The sequence below is a fragment of the Heterodontus francisci genome, unplaced genomic scaffold (genome assembly GCF_036365525.1).
Source record: "Heterodontus francisci isolate sHetFra1 unplaced genomic scaffold, sHetFra1.hap1 HAP1_SCAFFOLD_106, whole genome shotgun sequence".
Classification (NCBI taxonomy): domain Eukaryota; kingdom Metazoa; phylum Chordata; class Chondrichthyes; order Heterodontiformes; family Heterodontidae; genus Heterodontus; species Heterodontus francisci.
In genome coordinates this window covers 852,255-877,314 of record NW_027140940.1, presented here as the reverse complement: position 1 = coordinate 877,314, position 25,060 = coordinate 852,255, and positions in this window count along the sequence as shown.

Here is a 25,060-nt window from a genome sequence, read left to right as displayed (position 1 = left end):
ATTCCTTTAATAATTGGACAGTGATTGTTCTGTAGGTGATTTACGGTCAGTCCTTTAATAATTGGACAGTGATTGTTCTGTCGGTGATTTATGGTCAGTCTTTTAATAATTGGATAGTGATTGTTCTGTAGGTGATTTACGGTCAGTCCTTTAATAATTGGACTGTGATTGTTCTGTAGGTGATTTACGGTCAGTCCTTTAATAATTGGACATTGATTGTTCTGTAGGTGATTTACGGTCAGTCCTTTAATAATTGGACAGTGATTGTTCTGTAGGTGATTTACGGTGAGTCCTTTAATAATTGGACAGTGATTGTTCTGTAGGTGATTTACGGTCAGTCCTTTAATAATTGGACTGTGATTGTTCTGTAGGTGATTTACAGTCAGTCCTTTAATAATTGGACAGTGATTGTTCTGTAGGTGATTTACGGTCAGTCCTTTAATAATTGGACAGTGATTGTTCTGTCGGTGATTTACGATCAGTCCTTTAATAATTGGACAGTGATTGTTCTGTCGGTGATTTACGGTCAGTCCTTTAATAATTGGACAGTGATTGTTCTGTAGGTGATTTATGGTCAGTCCTTTAATAACTGGACAGTGATTGTTCTGTAGGTGATTTATGGTCAGTCCTTTAATAATTGCACAGAGATTGTTCTGTAGGTGATTTACGGTGAAACCTTCAATAATTGGACAGTGATTGTTCTGTCGGTGATTTACGATCAGTCCTTTAATAATTGGACAGTGATTGTTCTGCAGGTGATTTACGGTCATTCCTTTAATAATTGGACAGTGATTGTTCTGTCGGTGATTTATGGTCAGTCCTTTAATAATTGGATAGTGATTGTTCTGCAGATGATTTACGGTCAGTCCTTTAATAATTGGACAGTGATTGTTCTGTAGCTGATTTACGGTCAGTCCCTTAATAATTGGACAGTGATTGTTCTGTCGGTGATTTACGGTCAGTCCTTTAATAATTGGACAGTGATTGTTCTGCAGGTGATTTACGGTGAGTCCTTTAATAATTGGACAGTAATTGTTCTGTAGGTGATTTACGGTCAGTCCTTTAATAATTGGACTGTGATTGTTCTGTAGGTGATTTACGGTCAGTCCTTTAATAATTGGACAGTGATTGTTCTGTAGGTGATTTACGGTCAGTCCTTTAATAATTGGACAGTGATTGTTCTGTCGGTGATTTACGGTCAGTCCTTTAATAATTGACAGTGATTGTTCTGTAGGTGATTTATGTTCAGTCCTTTAATAATTGGACAGTGATTGTTCTGTAGGTGATTTATGGTCAGTCCTTTTTTAATTGCACAGAGATTGTTCTGTAGGTGATTTACGGTGAGTCCTTTAATAATTGGACAGTGATTGTTCTGTCGGTGATTTACGATCAGTCCTTTAATAATTGGACAGTGATTGTTCTATAGGTGATTTACAGTCAGTCCTTTAATAATTGGACAGTGATAGTTCTGTAGGTGATTTACGGTCAGTCCTTTAATAATTGGATAGTGATTGTTCTGTCGGTGATTTACGGTCAGTCTTTAATAATTGGACAGTGATTGTTCTGCAGGTGATTTACGGTCAGTCCTTTAATAATTGGACAGTGATTGTTCTGTGTGTGATTTACGGTCAGTCCTTTAATAATTGACAGTGATTGTTCTGTAGGTGATTTATGGTCAGTCCTTTAATAATTGGACAGTGATTGTTCTGTAGGTGATTTACGGTCAGTACTTTAATAATTGGACAGTGATTGTTCTGTAGGTGATTTACGGTGAGTCCTTTAATAATTGGACAGTGATTGTTCTGTTGGTGATTTACGATCAGTCCTTTAATCATTGGACAGTGATTGTTCTGTAGGTGATTTACGGTGAGTCCTTTAATAATTGGACAGTGATTGTTCTGTAGGTGATTTACGGTCAGTCCTTTAATAATTGGACAGTGATTGTTCTGTCGGTGATTTACGGTCAGTCCTTTAATAATTGGACAGTGATTGTTCTGTAGGTGATTTACAGTCAGTCCTTTAATAATTGGACAGTGATTGTTCTGTAGGTGATTTACGGTGAGTCCTTTAATAATTGGACAGTGATTGTTCTGTAGGAGATTTACGGTCAGTCCTTTAATAATTGGACAGTGATTGTTCTGTAGGTGATTTATGGTCATTCCTTTAATAATTGGACAGTGATTGTTCTGTCGGTGATTTACGATCAGTCCTTTAATAATTGGACAGTGATTGTTCTGTCGGTGATTTACGGTCAGTCCTTTAATAATTGGACAGTGATTGTTCTGTAGGTGATTTATGGTCGGTCCTTTAATAATTGGACAGTGATTGTTCTGTAGGTGATTTATGGTCAGTCCTTTAATAATTGCACAGAGATTGTTCTGTAGGTGATTTACGGTGAAACCTTCAATAATTGGACAGTGATTGTTCTGTCGGTGATTTACGATCAGTCCTTTAATAATTGGACAGTGATTGTTCTGCAGGTGATTTACGGTCATTCCTTTAATAATTGGACAGTGATTGTTCTGTCGGTGATTTATGGTCAGTCCTTTAATAATTGGATAGTGATTGTTCTGCAGATGATTTACGGTCAGTCCTTTAATAATTGGACAGTGATTGTTCTGTAGCTGATTTACGGTCAGTCCTTTAATAATTGGACAGTGATTGTTCTGTCGGTGATTTACGGTCAGTCCTTTAATAATTGGACAGTGATTGTTCTGCAGGTGATTTACGGTGAGTCCTTTAATAATTGGACAGTAATTGTTCTGTAGGTGATTTACGGTCAGTCCTTTAATAATTGGACTGTGATTGTTCTGTAGGTGATTTACGGTCAGTCCTTTAATAATTGGACAGTGATTGTTCTGTAGGTGATTTACGGTCAGTCCTTTAATAATTGGACAGTGATTGTTCTGTCGGTGATTTACGGTCAGTCCTTTAATAATTGACAGTGATTGTTCTGTAGGTGATTTATGGTCAGTCCTTTAATAATTGGACAGTGATTGTTCTGTAGGTGATTTATGGTCAGTCCTTTTTTAATTGCACAGAGATTGTTCTGTAGGTGATTTACGGTGAGTCCTTTAATAATTGGACAGTGATTGTTCTGTCGGTGATTTACGATCAGTCCTTTAATAATTGGACAGTGATTGTTCTATAGGTGATTTACAGTCAGTCCTTTAATAATTGGACAGTGATAGTTCTATAGGTGATTTACGGTCAGTCCTTTAATAATTGGATAGTGATTGTTCTGTCGGTGATTTACGGTCAGTCTTTAATAATTGGACAGTGATTGTTCTGCAGGTGATTTACGGTCAGTCCTTTAATAATTGGACAGTGATTGTTCTGTGTGTGATTTACGGTCAGTCCTTTAATAATTGACAGTGATTGTTCTGTAGGTGATTTATGGTCAGTCCTTTAATAATTGGACAGTGATTGTTCTGTAGGTGATTTACGGTCAGTACTTTAATAATTGGACAGTGATTGTTCTGTAGGTGATTTACGGTGAGTCCTTTAATAATTGGACAGTGATTGTTCTGTTGGTGATTTACGATCAGTCCTTTAATCATTGGACAGTGATTGTTCTGTAGGTGATTTACGGTGAGTCCTTTAATAATTGGACAGTGATTGTTCTGTAGGTGATTTACGGTCAGTCCTTTAATAATTGGACAGTGATTGTTCTGTCGGTGATTTACGGTCAGTCCTTTAATAATTGGACAGTGATTGTTCTGTAGGTGATTTACAGTCAGTCCTTTAATAATTGGACAGTGATTGTTCTGTAGGTGATTTACGGTGAGTCCTTTAATAATTGGACAGTGATTGTTCTGTAGGAGATTTACGGTCAGTCCTTTAATAATTGGACAGTGATTGTTCTGTAGGTGATTTATGGTCATTCCTTTAATAATTGGACAGTGATTGTTCTGTAGGTGATTTACGGTCAGTCCTTTAATAATTGGATAGTGATTGTTCTGTAGGTGATTTACGGTCAGTCCTTTAATAATTGGACAGTGATTGTTCTGTCGGTGATTTACGATCAGTCCTTTAATAATTGACAGTGATTGTTCTGTAGGTGATTTATGGTCAGTCCTTTAATAATTGGACAGTGATTGTTCTGTAGGTGATTTACGGTCAGTCCTTTAATAATTGACAGTGATTGTTCTGTAGGTGATTTATGGTCAGTCCTTTAATAATTGGACAGTGATTGTTCTGTCTGTGATTTACGGTCAGTCCTTTAATAATTGACAGTGATTGTTCTGTAGGTGATTTATGGTCAGTCCTTTAATAATTGGACAGTGATTGTTCTGTAGGTGACTTATGGTCAGTCCTTTAATAATTGCACAGAGATTGTTCTGTAGGTGATTTACGGTGAGTCCTTTAATAATTGGACAGTGATTGTTCTGTCGGTGATTTACGATCAGTCCTTTAATAATTGGACAGTGATTGTTCTGCAGGTGATTTACGGTCATTCCTTTAATAATTGGACAGTGATTGTTCTGTCGGTGATTTATGGTCAGTCCTTTAATAATTGGATAGTGATTGTTCTGCAGATGATTTACGGTCAGTCCTTTAATAATTGGACAGTGATTGTTCTGTAGGTGATTTACGGTCAGTCCTTTAATAATTGGACAGTGATTGTTCTGTCGGTGATTTACGGTCAGTCCTTTAATAATTGGACAGTGATTGTTCTGCAGGTGATTTACGGTGAGTCCTTTAATAATTGGACAGTAATTGTTCTGTAGGTGATTTACGGTCAGTCCTTTAATAATTGGACTGTGATTGTTCTGTAGGTGATTTACGGTCAGTCCTTTAATAATTGGACAGTGATTGTTCTGTAGGTGATTTACGGTCAGTCCTTTAATAATTGGACAGTGATTGTTCTGTCGGTGATTTACGGTCAGTCCTTTAATAATTGACAGTGATTGTTCTGTAGGTGATTTATGGTCAGTCCTTTAATAATTGGACAGTGATTGTTCTGTAGGTGATTTATGGTCAGTCCTTTTTTAATTGCACAGAGATTGTTCTGTAGGTGATTTACGGTGAGTCCTTTAATAATTGGACAGTGATTGTTCTGTCGGCGATTTATGATCAGTCCTTTAATAATTGGACAGTGATTGTTCTATCGGTGATTTACGGTCAGTCCTTTAATAATTGGACAGTGATAGTTCTGTAGGTGATTTACGGTCAGTCCTTTAATAATTGGATAGTGATTGTTCTGTCGGTGATTTACGGTCAGTCTTTAATAATTGGACAGTGATTGTTCTGCAGGTGATTTATGGTCAGTCCTTTAATAATTGGACAGTGATTGTTCTGTGGGTGATTTACGGTCAGTCCTTTAATAATTGACAGTGATTGTTCTGTAGGTGATTTATGGTCAGTCCTTTAATAATTGGACAGTGATTGTTCTGTAGGTGATTTACGGTCAGTCCTTTAATAATTGGACAGTGATTGTTCAGTAGGTGATTTACGGTGAGTCCTTTAATAATTGGACAGTGATTGTTCTGTTGGTGATTTACGGTCAGTCCTTTAATCATTGGACAGTTATTGTTCTGTAGGTGATTTACGGTGAGTCCTTTAATAATTGGACAGTGATTGTTCTGTAGGTGATTTACGGTCAGTCCTTTAATAATTGGACAGTGATTGTTCTGTAGGTGATTTACGGTCAGTCCTTTAATAATTGGACAGTGATTGTTCTGTAGGTGATTTACAGTCAGTCCTTTAATAATTGGACAGTGATTGTTCTGTAGGTGATTTACGGTGAGTCCTTTAATAATTGGACAGTGATTGTTCTGTAGGTGATTTACGGTCAGTCCTTTAATAATTGGACAGTGATTGTTCTGTAGGTGATTTATGGTCATTCCTTTAATAATTGGACAGTGATTGTTCTGTAGGTGATTTACGGTCAGTCCTTTAATAATTGGATAGTGATTGTTCTGTAGGTGATTTACGGTCAGTCCTTTAATAATTGGACAGTGAGTGTTCTGTCGGTGATTTACGATCAGTCCTTTAATAATTGGACAGTGATTGTTCTGTCGGTGATTTACGGTCAGTCCTTTAATAATTGACAGTGATTGTTCTGTAGGTGATTTATGGTCAGTCCTTTAATAATTGGACAGTGATTGTTCTGTAGGTGATTTATGGTCAGTCCTTTAATAATTGCACAGAGATTGTTCTGTAGGTGATTTACGGTGAGTCCTTTAATAATTGGAAAGTGATTGTTCTGTCGGTGATTTACGATCAGTCCTTTAATAATTGGACAGTGATTGTTCTATAGGTGATTTACGTTCAGTCCTTTAATAATTGGACAGTGATTGTTCTGTAGGTGATTTACGGTCAGTCCTTTAATAATTGGATAGTGATTGTTCTGTAGGTGATTTACGGTCAGTCCTTTAATAATTGGACAGTGATTGTTCTGTGGGTGATTTACAGTCAGTCCTTTAATAATTGACAGTGATTGTTCTGTAGCTGATTTATGGTCAGTCCTTTAATAATTGGACAGTGATTGTTCTGTAGGTGATTTACGGTCAGTCCTTTAATAATTGGACAGTGATTGTTCTGTAGGTGATTTACGGTCAGTCCTTTAATAATTGGACAGTGATTGTTCTGTAGGTGATTTACGATGAGTCCTTTAATAATTGGACAGTGATTGTTCTGTAGGTGATTTATGGTCATTCCTTTAAAAATTTGACAGTGATTGTTCTGTAGGTGATTTACGGTCAGTCCTTTAATAATTGGATAGTGATTGTTCTGCAGGTGATTTACGGTCAGTCCTTTAATAATTGGACAGTGATTGTTCTGTAGGTGATTTATGGTCAGTCCTTTTATAATTGGACAGTGATTGTTCTGTAGGTGATTTATGGTCAGTCCTTTAATAATTGGACAGAGATTGTTCTGTAGGTGATTTACGGTGAGTCGTTGAATAATTGGACAGTGATTGTTCTGTAGGTGATTTACGGTCAGTCCTTTAATAATTGGACTGTGATTGTTCTGTAGGTGATTTACGGTCAGTCCTTTAATAATTGGACAGTGATTGTTCAGTAGGTGATTTACGGTCAGTCCTTTAATAATTGGACAGTGATTGTTCTGTAGGTGATTTACGGTCAGTCCTTTAATAATTGGACAGTGATTGTTCTGTAGGTGATTTACGGTCAGTCCTTTAATAATTGGACAGTGATTGTTCTGTCGGTGATTTACGGTCAGTCCTTTAATAATTGAACAGTGATTGTTCTGTAGGTGATTTACGGTCAGTCCTTTAATAATTGGACAGTGTTTGTTCTGTAGGTGATTTACGGTCAGTCCTTTAATAATTGACAGTGATTGTTCTGTAGGTGATTTACAGTCAGTCCTTTAATAATTGGACAGTGATTGTTCTGTAGGTGATTTACGGTCAGTCCTTTAATAATTGGACAGTGATTGTTCTGTAGGTGAATTACGGTCAGTCCTTTAATAATTGGACAGTGATTGTTCTGTAGGTGATTTACGGTCAGTCCTTTAATAATAGGATAGTGATTGTTCTGAAGGTGATTTACGGTCAGTCCTTTAATAATTGGACAGTGATTGTTCTGAAGGTGATTTACGGTCAGTCCTTTAATAATTGGACAGTGATTGTTCTGTAGGTGATTTACGGTCAGTCCTTTAATAATTGGATAGTGATTGTTCTGTCGGTGATTTACGGTCAGTACTTTAATAATTGGATAGTGATTGTTCTGTCGGTGATTTACGGTCAGTCCTTTAATAATTGGACAGTGATTGTTCTGTAGGTGATTTACGGTCAGTCCTTTAATAATTGGACAGTGATTGTTCTGTAGGTGATTTACGGTCAGTCCTTTAATAATAGGATAGTGATTGTTCTGTAGGTGATTTACGGTCAGTCCTTTAATAATTGGACAGTGATTGTTCTGTAGGTGATTTACGGACAGTCCTTTAATAATTGGACAGTGATTGTTCTGTAGGTGATTTACGGTCAGTGCTTTAATAATTGGATAGAGATTGTTCTGTAGGTGATTTACGGTCAGTCCTTTAATAATTGGACAGTGATTGTTCTGTCGGTGATTTACGGTCAGTCCTTTAATAATTGGACAGTGATTGTTCTGTAGGTGATTTACGGTCAGTCCTTTAATAATTGGACAGTGATTGTTCTGTAGGTGATTTACGGTCAGTCCTTTAATAATTGGACAGTGATTGTTCTGTAGGTGATTTACGGTGAGTCCTTTAATAATTGGACAGTGATTGTTCTGTAGGTGATTTACGGTCAGTCCTTTAATAATTGGACTGTGATTGTTCTGTAGGTGATTTACGGTCAGTCCTTTAATAATTGGACAGTGATTGTTCTGTAGGTGATTTACGGTCAGTCCTTTAATAATAGGATAGTGATTGTTCTGTAGGTAATTTACGGTCAGTCCTTTAATAATTGGACAGTGATTGTTCTGTAGGTGATTTACGGTCAGTCCTTTAATAATTGGACAGTGATTGTTCTGTAGGTGATTTACGGTCAGTGCTTTAATAATTTGATAGTGCTTGTTCTGTCGGTGATTTACGGTCAGTCCTTTAATAATTGGACAGTGATCCTTCTGTAGGTGATTTACGGTCAGTCCTTTAATAATTGGACAGTGATTGTTCTGCAGGTGATTTACGGTCAGTCCTTTAATAATTGGACAGTGATTGTTCTGTAGGTGATTTACGGTCAGTCCTTTAATAATTGGACAGTGATTGTTCTGGAGGTGATTTACGGTCAGTCCTTTAATAATTGGACAGTGATTGTTCTGTAGGTGATTTACTGTCAGTCCTTTAATAATTGGACAGTGATTGTTCTGTAGGTGATTTACGGTCAGTCCTTTAATAATTGGACAGTGATTGTTCTGTAGGTGATTTACGGTCAGTCCTTTAATAATTGGACAGTGATTGTTCTGTCGGTGATTTACGGTCAGTCCTTTAATAATTGGATAGTGATTGTTCTGTAGGTGATTTACGGTCAGTCCTTTAATAATTGGATAGTGATTGTTCTGTAGGTGATTTACGGTCAGTCCTTTAATAATTGACAGTGATTGTTCTGTAGGTGATTTACAGTCAGTCCTTTAATAATTGGACAGTGATTGTTCTGTAGGTGATTTACGGTCAGTCCTTTAATAATTGGACAGTGATTGTTCTGTAGGTGAATTACGGTCACTCCTTTAATAATTGGACAGTGATTGTTCTGTAGGTGATTTACGGTCAGTCCTTTAATAATAGGATAGTGATTGTTCTGAAGATGATTTACGGTCAGTCCTTTAATAATTGGACAGTGATTGTTCTGAAGGTGATTTACGGTCAGTCCTTTAATAATTGGACAGTGATTGTTCTGTAGGTGATTTACGGTCAGTCCTTTAATAATTGGATGGTGATTGTTCTGTCGGTGATTTACGGTCAGTCCTTTAATAATTGGATAGTGATTGTGCTGTAGGTGATTTACGGTCAGTCCTTTAATAATTGGACAGTGATTGTTCTGTAGGTGATTTACGGTCAGTCCTTTAATAATTGGACAGTGATTGTTCTGTAGGTGATTTACGGTCAGTCCTTTAATAATAGGATAGTGATTGTTCTGTAGGTGATTTACGGTCAGTCCTTTAATAATTGGACATTGATTGTTCTGTAGGTGATTTACGGACAGTCCTTTAATAATTGGACAGTGATTGTTCTGTAGGTGATTTACGGTCAGTGCTTTAATAATTGGATAGAGATTGTTCTGTAGGTGATTTACGGTCAGTCCTTTAATAATTGGACAGTGATTGTTCTGTCGGTGATTTACGATCAGTCCTTTAATAATTGGACAGTGATTGTTCTGTAGGTGATTTACGGTCAGTCCTTTAATAATTGGACAGTGATTGTTTTGTAGGTGATTTACGGTCAGTCCTTTAATAATTGGACAGTGATTGTTCTGTAGGTGATTTACGGTGAGTCCTTTAATAATTGGACAGTGATTGTTCTGTAGGTGATTTACGGTCAGTCCTTTAATAATAGGACTGTGATTGTTCTGTAGGTGATTTACGGTCAGTCCTTTAATAATTGGACAGTGATTGTTCTGTAGGTGATTTACGGTCAGTCCTTTAATAATAGGATAATGATTGTTCTGTAGGTAATTTACGGTCAGTCCTTTAATAATTGGACAGTGATTGTTCTGTAGGTGATTTACGGTCAGTCCTTTAATAATTGGACAGTGATTGTTCTGTAGGTGATTTACGGTCAGTGCTTTAATAATTGGATAGTGCTTGTTCTGTCGGTGATTTACGGTCAGTCCTTTAATAAGTGGACAGTGATCCTTCTGTAGGTGATTTACGGTCAGTCCTTTAATAATTGGACAGTGATTGTTCTGCAGGTGATTTACGGTCAGTCCTTTAATAATTGGACAGTGATTGTTCTGTAGGTGATTTACGGTCAGTCCTTTGATAATTGGACAGTGATTGTTCTGGAGGTGATTTACGGTCAGTCCTTTAATAATTGGACAGTGATTGTTCTGTAGGTGATTTACTGTCAGTCCTTTAATAATTGGACAGTGATTGTTCTGTAGGTGATTTACGGTCAGTCCTTTAATAATTGGACAGTGATTGTTCTGTTGGTGATTTACGGTCAGTCGTTTAATAATTGGACAGTGATTGTTCTGTAGGTGATTTACGGTGAGTCGTTTAATAATTGGACAGTGATTGTTCTGTAGGTGATTTACGGTCAGTCCTTTAATAATTGGACAGTGATTGTTCTGTAGGTGATTTACGATGAGTCCTTTAATAATTGGACAGTGATTGTTCTGTAGGTGATTTATGGTCATTCCTTTAAAAATTTGACAGTGATTGTTCTGTAGGTGATTTACGGTCAGTCCTTTAATAATTGGATAGTGATTGTTCTGCAGGTGATTTACGGTCAGTCCTTTAATAATTGGACAGTGATTGTTCTGTAGGTGATTTATGGTCAGTCCTTTTATAATTGGACAGTGATTGTTCTGTAGGTGATTTATGCTCAGTCCTTTAATAATTGGACAGAGATTGTTCTGTAGGTGATTTACGGTGAGTCGTTTAATAATTGGACAGTGATTGTTCTGTAGGTGATTTACGGTCAGTCCTTTAATAATTGGACTGTGATTGTTCTGTAGGTGATTTACGGTCAGTCCTTTAATAATTGGACAGTGATTGTTCAGTAGGTGATTTACGGTCAGTCCTTTAATAATTGGACAGTGATTGTTCTGTAGGTGATTTACGGTCAGTCCTTTAATAATTGGACAGTGATTGTTCTGTAGGTGATTTACGGTCAGTCCTTTAATAATTGGACAGTGATTGTTCTGTCGGTGATTTACGGTCAGTCCTTTGATAATTGAACAGTGATTGTTCTGTAGGTGATTTACGGTCAGTCCTTTAATAATTGGACATTGATTGTTCTGTAGGTGATTTACGGTCAGTCCTTTAATAATTGACAGTGATTGTTCTGTAGGTGATTTACAGTCAGTCCTTTAATAATTGGACAGTGTTTGTTCTGTAGGTGATTTACGGTCAGTCCTTTAATAATTGGACAGTGATTGTTCTGTAGGTGAATTACGGTCAGTCCTTTAATAATTGGACAGTGATTGTTCTGTAGGTGATTTACGGTCAGTCCTTTAATAATAGGATAGTGATTGTTCTGAAGGTGATTTACGGTCAGTCCTTTAATAATTGGACAGTGATTGTTCTGAAGGTGATTTACGGTCAGTCCTTTAATAATTGGACAGTGATTGTTCTGTAGGTGATTTACGGTCAGTCCTTTAATAATTGGATAGTGATTGTTCTGTCGGTGATTTACGGTCAGTCCTTTAATAATTGGATAGTGATTGTTCTGTAGGTGATTTACGGTCAGTCCTTTAATAATTGGACAGTTATTGTTCTGTAGGTGATTTACGGTCAGTCCTTTAATAATTGGACAGTGATTGTTCTGGAGGTGATTTACGGTCAGTCCTTTAATAATTGGACAGTGATTGTTCTGTAGGTGATTTACTGTCAGTCCTTTAATAATTGGACAGTGATTGTTCTGTAGTTGATTTACGGTCAGTCCTTTAATAATTGGACAGTGATTGTTCTGTTGGTGATTTACGGTCAGTCCTTTAATAATTGGACAGTGATTGTTCTGTCGGTGATTTACGGTCAGTCCTTTAATAATTGGACAGTGATTGTTCTGTAGGTGATTTACGGTGAGTCGTTTAATAATTGGACAGTGATTGTTCTGTAGGTGATTTACGGTCAGTCCTTTAATAATTGGACAGTGATTGTTCTGTAGGTGATTTACGATGAGTCCTTTAATAATTGGATAGTGATTGTTCTGTAGGTGATTTATGGTCATTCCTTTAAAAATTTGACAGTGATTGTTCTGTCGGTGATTTACGGTCAGTCCTTTAATAATTGGATAGTGATTGTTCTGCAGGTGATTTACGGTCAGTCCTTTAATAATTGGACAGTGATTGTTCTGTAGGTGATTTATGGTCAGTCCTTTTATAATTGGACAGTGATTGTTCTGTAGGTGATTTATGGTCAGTCCTTTAATGATTGGACAGAGATTGTTCTGTAGGTGATTTACGGTGAGTCGTTTAATAATTGGACAGTGATTGTTCTGTAGGTGATTTACGGTCAGTCCTTTAATAATTGGACTGTGATTGTTCTGTAGGTGATTTACGGTCAGTCCTTTAATAATTGGACAGTGATTGTTCAGTAGGTGATTTACGGTCAGTCCTTTAATAATTGGACAGTGATTGTTCTGTAGGTGATTTATGGTCAGTCCTTTAATAATTGGACAGTGATTGTTCTGTAGGTGATTTACGGTCAGTCCTTTAATAATTGGACAGTGATTGTTCTGTCGGTGATTTACGGTCAGTCCTTTAAAAATAGGACAGTGATTGTTCTGTAGGTGATTTACGGTCAGTCCTTTAATAATTGGACATTGATTGTTCTGTAGGTGATTTACGGTCAGTCCTTTAATAATTGACAGTGATTGTTCTGTAGGTGATTTACAGTCAGTCCTTTAATAATTGGACAGTGAATGTTCTGTAGGTGATTTACGGTCAGTCCTTTAATAATTGGACAGTGATTGTTCTGTAGGTGAATTACGGTCAGTCCTTTAATAATTGGACAGTGATTGCTCTGTAGGTGATTTACGGTCAGTCCTTTAATAATAGGATAGTGATTGTTCTGAAGGTGATTTACGGTCAGTCCTTTAATAATTGGACAGTGATTGTTCTGAAGGTGATTTACGGTCAGTCCTTTAATAATTGGACAGTGATTGTTCTGTAGGTGATTTACGGTCAGTCCTTTAATAATTGGATAGTGATTGTTCTGTCGGTGATTTACGGTCAGTCCTTTAATAATTGGATAGTGATTGTTCTGTAGGTGATTTACGGTCAGTCCTTTAATAATTGGACAGTGATTGTTCTGTAGGTGATTTACGGTCAGTCCTTTAATAATTGGACAGTGATTGTTCTGTAGGTGATTTACGGTCAGTCCTTTAATAATAGGATAGTGATTGTTCTGTAGGTGATTTACGGTCAGTCCTTTAATAATTGGACAGTGATTGTTCTGTAGGTGATTTACGGACAGTCCTTTAATAATTGGACAGTGATTGTTCTGCAGGTGATTTACGGTCAGTGCTTTAATAATTGGATAGAGATTGTTCTGTAGGTGATTTACGGTCAGTCCTTTAATAATTGGACAGTGATTGTTCTGTCGGTGATTTACGATCAGTCCTTTAATAAGTGGACAGTGATTGTTCTGTAGGTGATTTACGGTCAGTCCTTTAATAATTGGACAGTGATTGTTTTTTAGGTGATTTACGGTCAGTCCTTTAATAATTGGACAGTGATTGTTCTGTAGGTGATTTACGGTGAGTCTTATAATAATTGGACAGTGATTGTTCTGTAGGTGATTTACGGTCAGTCCTTTAATAATTGGACTGTGATTGTTCTGTAGGTGATTTACGGTCAGTCCTTTAATAATTGGACAGTGATTGTTCTGTAGGTGATTTACGGTCAGTCCTTTAATAATAGGATAGTGATTGTTCTGTAGGTAATTTCCGGTCAGTCCTTTAATAATTGGACAGTGATTGTTCTGTAGGTGATTTACGGTCAGTCCTTTAATAATTGGACAGTGATTGTTCTGTAGGTGATTTACGGTCAGTGCTTTAATAATTGGATAGTGCTTGTTCTGTCGGTGATTTACGGTCAGTCCTTTAATAATTGGACAGTGATCCTTCTGTAGGTGATTTACGATCAGTCCTTTAATAATTGGACAGTGATTGTTCTGCAGGTGATTTACGGTCAGTCCTTTAATAATTGGACAGTGATTGTTCTGTCGGTGATTTACGGTCAGTCCTTTAATAATTGGACAGTGATTGTTCTGGAGGTGATTTACGGTCAGTCCTTTAATAATTGGACAGTGATTGTTCTGTAGGTGATTTACTGTCAGTCCTTTAATAATTGGACAGTGATTGTTCTGTAGGTGATTTACGGTCAGTCCTTTAATAATTGGACAGTGATTGTTCTGTAGGTGATTTACGGTCAGTCCTTTAATAATTGGATAGTGATTGTTCTGTAGGTGATTTACGGTCAGTCCTTTAATAATTGACAGTGATTGTTCTGTAGGTGATTTACAGTCAGTCCTTTAATAATTGGACAGTGATTGTTCTGCAGGTGATTTACGGTCAGTCCTTTAATAATTGGACAGTGATTGTTCTGTAGGTGAATTACGGTCAGTCCTTTAATAATTGGACAGTGATTGTTCTGTAGGTGATTTACGGTCAGTCCTTTAATAATAGGATAGTGATTGTTCTGAAGGTGATTTACGGTCAGTCCTTTAATAATTGGACAGTGATTGTTCTGAAGGTGATTTACGGTCAGTCCTTTAATAATTGGACAGTGATTGTTCTGTAGGTGATTTACGGTCAGTCCTTTAATAATTGGATAGTGATTGTTCTGTCGGTGATTTACGGTCAGTCCTTTAATAATTGGATAGTGATTGTTCTGTAGGTGATTTACGGTCAGTCCTTTAATAATTGGATAGTGATTGTTCTGTAGGTGATTTACGGTCAGTCCTTTAATAATTGGACAGTGATTGTTCTGTAGGTGATTTACGGTCAGTCCTTTAATAATAGGATAGTGATTGTTCTGTAGGTGATTTACGGTCAGTCCTTTAATAATTGGACAGTGATTGTTCTGTAGGTGATTTACGGACAGTCCTTTAATAATTGGACAGTGATTGTTCAGTAGGTGATTTACGGTCAGTGCTTTAATAATTGGATAGAGATTGTTCTGTAGGTGATTTACGGTCAGTCCTTTAATAATTGGACAGTGATTGTTCTGTCGGTGATTTACAATCAGTCCTTTAATAATTGGACAGTGATTGGTCTGTAGGTGATTTACGGTCAGTCCTTTAATAATTGGACAGTGATTGTTCTGTAGGTGATTTACGGTCAGTCCTTTAATAATTGGACAGTGATTGTTCTGTAGGTGATTTACGGTGAGTCCTTTAATAATTGGACAGTGATTGTTCTGTAGATGATTTACGGTCAGTCCTTTAATAATGGGACTGTGATTGTTCTGTAGGTGATTTACGGTCAGTCCTTTAATAATTGGACAGTGATTGTTCTGTAGGTGATTTACGGTCAGTCCTTTAATAATAGGATAGTGATTGTTCTGTAGGTAATTTACGGTCAGTCCTTTAATAATTGGACAGTGATTGTTCTGTTGGTGATTTACGACAGTCCTTTAATAATTGGACAGTGATTGTTCTGTAGGTGATTTACGGTCAGTGCTTTAATAATTGGATAGTGCTTGTTCTGTCGGTGATTTACGGTCAGTCCTTTAATAAGTGGACAGTGATCCTTCTGCAGGTGATTTACGGTCAGTCCTTTAATAATTGGACAGTGATTGTTCTGCAGGTGATTTACGGTCAGTCCTTTAATAATTGGACAGTGATTGTTCTGTAGGTGATTTACGGTCAGTCCTTTAATAATTGGACAGTGATTGTTCTGGAGGTGATTTACGGTCAGTCCTTTAATAATTGGACAGTGATTGTTCTGTAGGTGATTTACTGTCAGTCCTTTAATAATTGGACAGTGATTGTTCTGTAGGTGATTTACGGTCAGTCCTTTAATAATTGGACAGTGATTGTTCTGTTGGTGATTTACGGTCAGTCCTTTAATAATTGGACAGTGATTGTTCTGTCGGTGATTTACGGTCAGTCCTTTAATAATTGGATAGTGATTGTTCTGTAGGTGATTTACGGTCAGTCCTTTAATAATTGGACAGTGATTGTTCTGTAGGTGATTTACGGTCAGTCCTTTAATAATTGGACAGTGATTGTTCTGTAGTTGATTTACGGTCAGTCCTTTAATAATTGGACAGTGATTGTTCTGTAGGTGATTTACGGTCAGTCCTTTAATAATTGGACAGTGATTGTTCTGTAGGTGAATTACTGTCAGTCCTTTAATAATTGGACAGTGACTGTTCTGTAGGTGATTTACGTCAGTCCTTTAATAATTGGACAGTGATTGTTCTGTAGGTGATTTACGGTCAGTCCTTTAATAATTGGACAGTGATTGTTCTGTCGGTGATTTACGGTCAGTCCTTTAATAATTGGATAGTGATTGTTCTGTAGGTGATTTACGGTCAGTCCATTAATAATTGGACAGTGATTGTTCTGTAGGTGATTTACGGTCAGTCCTTTAATAATTAGACAGTGATTGTTCTGTAGGTGATTTACGGTCAGTCCTTTAATAATTGAACAGTGATTGTTCTGTAGGTGATTTACGGTCAGTCCTTTAATAATTGGACAGTGATTGTTCTGTAGGTGAATTACAGTCAGTCCTTTAATAATTGGATAGTGATTGTTCTGTAGGTGATTTACGGTCAGTCCTTTAATAATTGGACAGTGATTGTTCTGTAGGTGATTTACGGTCAGCCCTTTAATAATTGGACAGTGATTGTTCTGTCGGTGATTTACTGTCAGTCCTTTAATAATTGGATAGTGATTGTTCTGTAGGTGATTTCCGGTCAGTCCTTTAATAATTGGACAGTGATTGTTCTGTAGGTGATTTACTGTCAGTCCTTTAATAATTGGATAGTGATTGTTCTGTAGGTGATTTACGGTCAGTCCTTTAATAATTGGATAGTGATTATTCTGTAGGTGATTTACGGTCAGTCCTTTAATAATTGGACAGTGATTGTTCTGTAGGTGATTTACGGTCAGTCCTTTAATAATTGGACAGTGATTGTTCTGTCGGTGATTTACGATCAGTCCTATAATAATTGGACAGTGATTGTTCTGTCGGTGATTTACGGTCAGTCCTTTAATAATTGACAGTGATTGTTCTGTAGGTGATTTATGGTCAGTCCTTTAATAATTGGACAGTGATTGTTCTGTAGGTGATTTATGGTCAGTCCTTTAATAATTGCACAGAGATTGTTCTGTAGGTGATTTACGGTGAGTCCTTTAATAATTGGACAGTGATTGTTCTGTCGGTGATTTACGATCAGTCCTTTAATAATTGGACAGTGATTGTTCTGCAGGTGATTTACGGTCATTCCTTTAATAATTGGACAGTGATTGTTCTGTCGGTGATTTATGGTCAGTCCTTTAATAATTGGATAGTGATTGTTCTGCAGATGATTTACGGTCAGTCCTTTAATAATTGGACAGTGATTGTTCTGTAGGTGATTTACGGTCAGTCCTTTAATAATTGGACAGTGATTGTTCTGTCGGTGATTTACGGTCAGTCCTTTAATAATTGGACAGTGATTGTTCTGCAGGTGATTTACGGTGAGTCCTTTAATAATTGGACAGTAATTGTTCTGTAGGTGATTTACGGTCAGTCCTTTAATAATTGGTCTGTGATTGTTCTGTAGGTGATTTACGGTCAGTCCTTTAATAATTGGACAGTGATTGTTCTGTAGGTGATTTACGGTCAGTCCTTTAATAATTGGACAGTGATTGTTCTGTCGGTGATTTACGGTCAGTCCTTTAATAATTGACAGTGATTGTTCTGTAGGTGATTTATGGTCAGTCCTTTAATAATTGGACAGTGATTGTTCTGTAGGTGATTTATGGTCAGTCCTTTTTTAATTGCACAGAGATTGTTCTGTAGGTGATTTACGGTGAGTCCTTTAATAATTGGACAGTGATTGTTCTGTAGGCGATTTACGATCAGTCCTTTAATAATTGGACAGTGATTGTTCTATCGGTGATTTACGGTCAGTCCTTTAATAATTGGACAGTGATAGTTCTGTAGGTGATTTACGGTCAGTCCTTTAATAATTGGATAGTGATTGTTCTGTCGGTGATTTACGGTCAGTCTTTAATAATTGGACAGTGATTGTTCTGCAGGTGATTTATGGTCAGTCCTTTAATAATTGGACAGTGATTGTTCTGTGGGTGATTTACGGTCAGTCCTTTAATAATTGACAGTGATTGTTCTGTAGGTGATTTATGGTCAGTCCTTTAATAATTGGACAGTGATTGTTCTGTAGGTGATTTACGGTCAGTCCTTTAATAATTGGACAGTGATTGTTCTGTAGGTGATTTACGGTGAGTCCTTTAATAATTGGACAGTGATTGTTCTGTTGGTGATTTACGGTCAGTCCTTTAATCATTGGACAGTTATTGTTCTGTAGGTGATTTACGGTGAGTCCTTTAATAATTGGACAGTGATTGTTCTGTAGGTGATTTACGGTCAGTCCTTTAATAATTGGACAGTGATTGTTCTGTAGGTGATTTACGGTCAGTCCTTTAATAATTGGACAGTGATTGTTCTGTAGGTGATTTACAGTCAGTCCTTTAATAATTGGACAGTGATTGTTCTGTAGGTGATTTACGGTGAGTCCTTTAATAATTGGACAGTGATTGTTCTGTAGGTGATTTACGGTCAGTCCTTTAATAATTGGACAGTGATTGTTCTGTAGGTGATTTATGGTCATTCCTTTAATAATTGGACAGTGATTGTTCTGTAGGTGATTTACGGTCAGTCCATTAATAATTGGATAGTGATTGTTCTGTAGGTGATTTACGGTCAGTCCTTTAATAATTGGACAGTGATTGTTCTGTCGGTGATTTACGATCAGTCCTTTAATAATTGGACAGTGATTGTTCTGTCGGTGATTTACGGTCAGTCCTTTAATAATTGACAGTGATTGTTCTGTAGGTGATTTATGGTCAGTCCTTTAATAATTGGACAGTGATTGTTCTGTAGGTGATTTATGGTCAGTCCTTTAATAATTGCACAGAGATTGTTCTGTAGGTGATTTGCGGTGAGTCCTTTAATAATTGGAAAGTGATTGTTCTGTCGGTGATTTACGATCAGTCCTTTAATAATTGGACAGTGATTGTTCTATAGGTGATTTACGGTCAGTCCTTTAATAATTGGACAGTGATTGTTCTGTAGGTGATTTACGGTCAGTCCTTTAATAATTGGATAGTGATTGTTCTGTAGGTGATTTACGGTCAGTCCTTTAATAATTGGACAGTGATTGTTCTGTGGGTGATTTACGGTCAGTCCTTTAATAATTGACAGTGATTGATCTGTAGGTGAATTACTGTCAGTCCTTTAATAATTGGATAGTGATTGTTCTGTAGGTGATTTACGGTCAGTCCTTTAATAATTGGACAGTGATTGTTCTGTAGGTGATTTACGGTCAGCCCTTTAATAATTGGACAGTGATTGTTCTGTCGGTGATTTACTGTCAGTCCTTTAATAATTGGATAGTGATTGTTCTGTAGGTGATTTCCGGTCAGTCCTTTAATAATTGGACAGTGATTGTTCTGTAGGTGATTTACTGTCAGTCCTTTAATAATTGGATAGTGATTGTTCTGTAGGTGATTTACGGTCAGTCCTTTAATAATTGGATAGTGATTATTCTGTAGGTGATTTACGGTCAGTCCTTTAATAATTGGACAGTGATTGTTCTGTAGGTGATTTACGGTCAGTCCTTTAATAATTGGACAGTGATTGTTCTGTCGGTGATTTACGATCAGTCCTATAATAATTGGACAGTGATTGTTCTGTCGGTGATTTACGGTCAGTCCTTTAATAATTGACAGTGATTGTTCTGTAGGTGATTTATGGTCAGTCCTTTAATAATTGGACAGTGATTGTTCTGTAGGTGATTTATGGTCAGTCCTTTAATAATTGCACAGAGATTGTTCTGTAGGTGATTTACGGTGAGTCCTTTAATAATTGGACAGTGATTGTTCTGTCGGTGATTTACGATCAGTCCTTTAATAATTGGACAGTGATTGTTCTGCAGGTGATTTACGGTCATTCCTTTAATAATTGGACAGTGATTGTTCTGTCGGTGATTTATGGTCAGTCCTTTAATAATTGGATAGTGATTGTTCTGCAGATGATTTACGGTCAGTCCTTTAATAATTGGACAGTGATTGTTCTGTAGGTGATTTACGGTCAGTCCTTTAATAATTGGACAGTGATTGTTCTGTCGGTGATTTACGGTCAGTCCTTTAATAATTGGACAGTGATTGTTCTGCAGGTGATTTACGGTGAGTCCTTTAGTAATTGGACAGTAATTGTTCTGTAGGTGATTTACGGTCAGTCCTTTAATAATTGGACTGTGATTGTTCTGTAGGTGATTTACGGTCAGTCCTTTAATAATTGGACAGTGATTGTTCTGTAGGTGATTTACGGTCAGTCCTTTAATAATTGGACAGTGATTGTTCTGTCGGTGATTTACGGTCAGTCCTTTAATAATTGACAGTGATTGTTCTGTAGGTGATTTATGGTCAGTCCTTTAATAATTGGACAGTGATTGTTCTGTAGGTGATTTATGGTCAGTCCTTTTTTAATTGCACAGAGATTGTTCTGTAGGTGATTTACGGTGAGTCCTTTAATAATTGGACAGTGATTGTTCTGTCGGCGATTTACGATCAGTCCTTTAATAATTGGACAGTGATTGTTCTATCGGTGATTTACGGTCAGTCCTTTAATAATTGGACAGTGATTGTTCTGTAGGTGATTTACGGTCAGTCCTTTAATAATTGGATAGTGATTGTTCTGTCGGTGATTTACGGTCAGTCTTTAATAATTGGACAGTGATTGTTCTGCAGGTGATTTATGGTCAGTCCTTTAATAATTGGACAGTGATTGTTCTGTGGGTGATTTACGGTCAGTCCTTTAATAATTGGACAGTGATTGTTCTGTAGGTGATTTACGGTGAGTCCTTTAATAATTGGACAGTGATTGTTCTGCTGGTGATTTACGGTCAGTCCTTTAATCATTGGACAGTTATTGTTCTGTAGGTGATTTACGGTGAGTCCTTTAATAATTGGACAGTGATTGTTCTGTAGGTGATTTACGGTCAGTCCTTTAATAATTGGACAGTGATTGTTCTGTAGGTGATTTACGGTCAGTCCTTTAATAATTGGACAGTGATTGTTCTGTAGGTGATTTACAGTCAGTCCTTTAATAATTGGACAGTGATTGTTCTGTAGGTGATTTACGGTGAGTCCTTTAATAATTGGACAGTGATTGTTCTGTAGGTGATTTACGGTCAGTCCTTTAATAATTGGACAGTGATTGTTCTGTAGGTGATTTATGGTCATTCCTTTAATAATTGGACAGTGATTGTTCTGTAGGTGATTTACGGTCAGTCCTTTAATAATTGACAGTGATTGTTCTGTAGGTGATTTATGGTCAGTCCTTTAATAATTGGACAGTGATTGTTCTGTAGGTGATTTACGGTCAGTCCTTTAATAATTGGACAGTGATTGTTCTGTAGGTGATTTACGGTGAGTCCTTTAATAATTGGACAGTGATTGTTCTGTTGGTGATTTACGGTCAGTCCTTTAATCATTGGACAGTTATTGTTCTGTAGGTGATTTACGGTGAGTCCTTTAATAATTGGACAGTGATTGTTCTGTAGGTGATTTACGGTCAGTCCTTTAATAATTGGACAGTGATTGTTCTGTAGGTGATTTACGGTCAGTCCTTTAATAATTGGACAGTGATTGTTCTGTAGGTGATTTACAGTCAGTCCTTTAATAATTGGACAGTGATTGTTCTGTAGGTGATTTACGGTGAGTCCTTTAATAATTGGACAGTGATTGTTCTGTAGGTGATTTACGGTCAGTCCTTTAATAATTGGACAGTGATTGTTCTGTAGGTGATTTATGGTCATTCCTTTAATAATTGGACAGTGATTGTTCTGTAGGTGATTTACGGTCAGTCCTTTAATAATTGGATAGTGATTGTTCTGTAGGTGATTTACGGTCAGTCCTTTAATAATTGGACAGTGATTGTTCTGTCGGTGATTTACGATCAGTCCTTTAATAATTGGACAGTGATTGTTCTGTCGGTGATTTACGGTCAGTCCTTTAATAATTGACAGTGATTGTTCTGTAGGTGATTTATGGTCAGTCCTTTAATAATTGGACAGTGATTGTTCTGTAGGTGATTTATGGTCAGTCCTTTAATAATTGCACAGAGATTGTTCTGTAGGTGATTTACGGTGAGTCCTTTAATAATTGGAAAGTGATTGTTCTGTCGGTGATTTACGATCAGTCTTTTAATAATTGGACAGTGATTGTTCTATAGGTGATTTACGGTCAGTCCTTTAATAATTGGACAGTGATTGTTCTGTAGGTGATTTACGGTCAGTCCTTTAATAATTGGATAGTGATTGTTCTGTAGGTGATTTACGGTCAGTCCTTTAATAATTGGACAGTGATTGTTCTGTGGGTGATTTACGGTCAGTCCTTTAATAATTGACATTGATTGTTCTGTAGGTGAATTACTGTCAGTCCTTTAATAATTGGATAGTGATTGTTCTGTAGGTGATTTACGGTCAGTCCTTTAATAATTGGACAGTGATTGTTCTGTAGGTGATTTACGGTCAGCCCTTTAATAATTGGACAGTGATTGTTCTGTCGGTGATTTACTGTCAGTCCTTTAATAATTGGATAGTGATTGTTCTGTAGGTGATTTCCGGTCAGTCCTTTAATAATTGGACAGTGATTGTTCTGTAGGTGATTTACTGTCAGTCCTTTAATAATTGGATAGTGATTGTTCTGTAGGTGATTTACGGTCAGACCTTTAATAATTGGATAGTGATTATTCTGTAGGTGATTTACGGTCAGTCCTTTAATAATTGGACAGTGATTGTTCTGTAGGTGATTTACGGTCAGTCCTTTAATAATTGGACAGTGATTGTTCTGTCGGTGATTTACGATCAGTCCTATAATAATTGGACAGTGATTGTTCTGTCGGTGATTTACGGTCAGTCCTTTAATAATTGACAGTGATTGTTCTGTAGGTGATTTATGGTCAGTCCTTTAATAATTGGACAGTGATTGTTCTGTAGGTGATTTATGGTCAGTCCTTTAATAATTGCACAGAGATTGTTCTGTAGGTGATTTACGGTGAGTCCTTTAATAATTGGACAGTGATTGTTCTGTCGGTGATTTACGATCAGTCCTTTAATAATTGGACAGTGATTGTTCTGCAGGTGATTTACGGTCATTCCTTTAATAATTGGACAGTGATTGTTCTGTCGGTGATTTATGGTCAGTCCTTTAATAATTGGATAGTGATTGTTCTGCAGATGATTTACGGTCAGTCCTTTAATAATTGGACAGTGATTGTTCTATAGGTGATTTACGGTCAGTCCTTTAATAATTGGACAGTGATTGTTCTGTCGGTGATTTACGGTCAGTCCTTTAATAATTGGACAGTGATTGTTCGGCAGGTGATTTACGGTGAGTCCTTTAATAATTGGACAGTAATTGTTCTGTAGGTGATTTACGGTCAGTCCTTTAATAATTGGACTGTGATTGTTCTGTAGGTGATTTACGGTCAGTCCTTTAATAATTGGACAGTGATTGTTCTGTAGGTGATTTACGGTCAGTCCTTTAATAATTGGACAGTGATTGTTCTGTCGGTGATTTACGGTCAGTCCTTTAATAATTGACAGTGATTGTTCTGTAGGTGATTTATGGTCAGTCCTTTAATAATTGGACAGTGATTGTTCTGTAGGTGATTTATGGTCAGTCCTTTTTTAATTGCACAGAGATTGTTCTGTAGGTGATTTACGGTGAGTCCTTTAATAATTGGACAGTGATTGTTCTGTCGGCGATTTACGATCAGTCCTTTAATAATTGGACAGTGATTGTTCTATCGGTGATTTACGGTCAGTCCTTTAATAATTGGACAGTGATAGTTCTGTAGGTGATTTACGGTCAGTCCTTTAATAATTGGATAGTGATTGTTCTGTCGGTGATTTACGGTCAGTCTTTAATAATTGGACAGTGATTGTTCTGCAGGTGATTTATGGTCAGTCCTTTAATAATTGGACAGTGATTGTTCTGTGGGTGATTTACGGTCAGTCCTTTAATAATTGACAGTGATTGTTCTGTAGGTGATTTATGGTCAGTCCTTTAATAATTGGACAGTGATTGTTCTGTAGGTGATTTACGGTCAGTCCTTTAATAATTGGACAGTGATTGTTCTGTAGGTGATTTACGGTGAGTCCTTTAATAATTGGACAGTGATTGTTCTGTTGGTGATTTACGGTCAGTCCTTTAATAATTGGACAGTGATTGTTCTGTAGGTGATTTACGGTCAGTCCTTTAATAATTGGACAGTGATTGTTCTGTAGGTGATTTACAGTCAGTCCTTTAATAATTGGACAGTGATTGTTCTGTAGGTGATTTACGGTGAGTCCTTTAATAATTGGACAGTGATTGTTCTGTAGGTGATTTACGGTCAGTCCTTTAATAATTGGACAGTGATTGTTCTGTAGGTGATTTATGGTCATTCCTTTAATAATTGGACAGTGATTGTTCTGTAGGTGATTTACGGTCAGTCCTTTAATAATTGGATAGTGATTGTTCTGTAGGTGATTTACGGTCAGTCCTTTAATAATTGGACAGTGATTGTTCTGTCGGTGATTTACGATCAGTCCTTTAATAATTGGACAGTGATTGTTCTGTCGGTGATTTACGGTCAGTCCTTTAATAATTGACAGTGATTGTTCTGTAGGTGATTTATGGTCAGTCCTTTAATAATTGGACAGTGATTGTTCTGTAGGTGATTT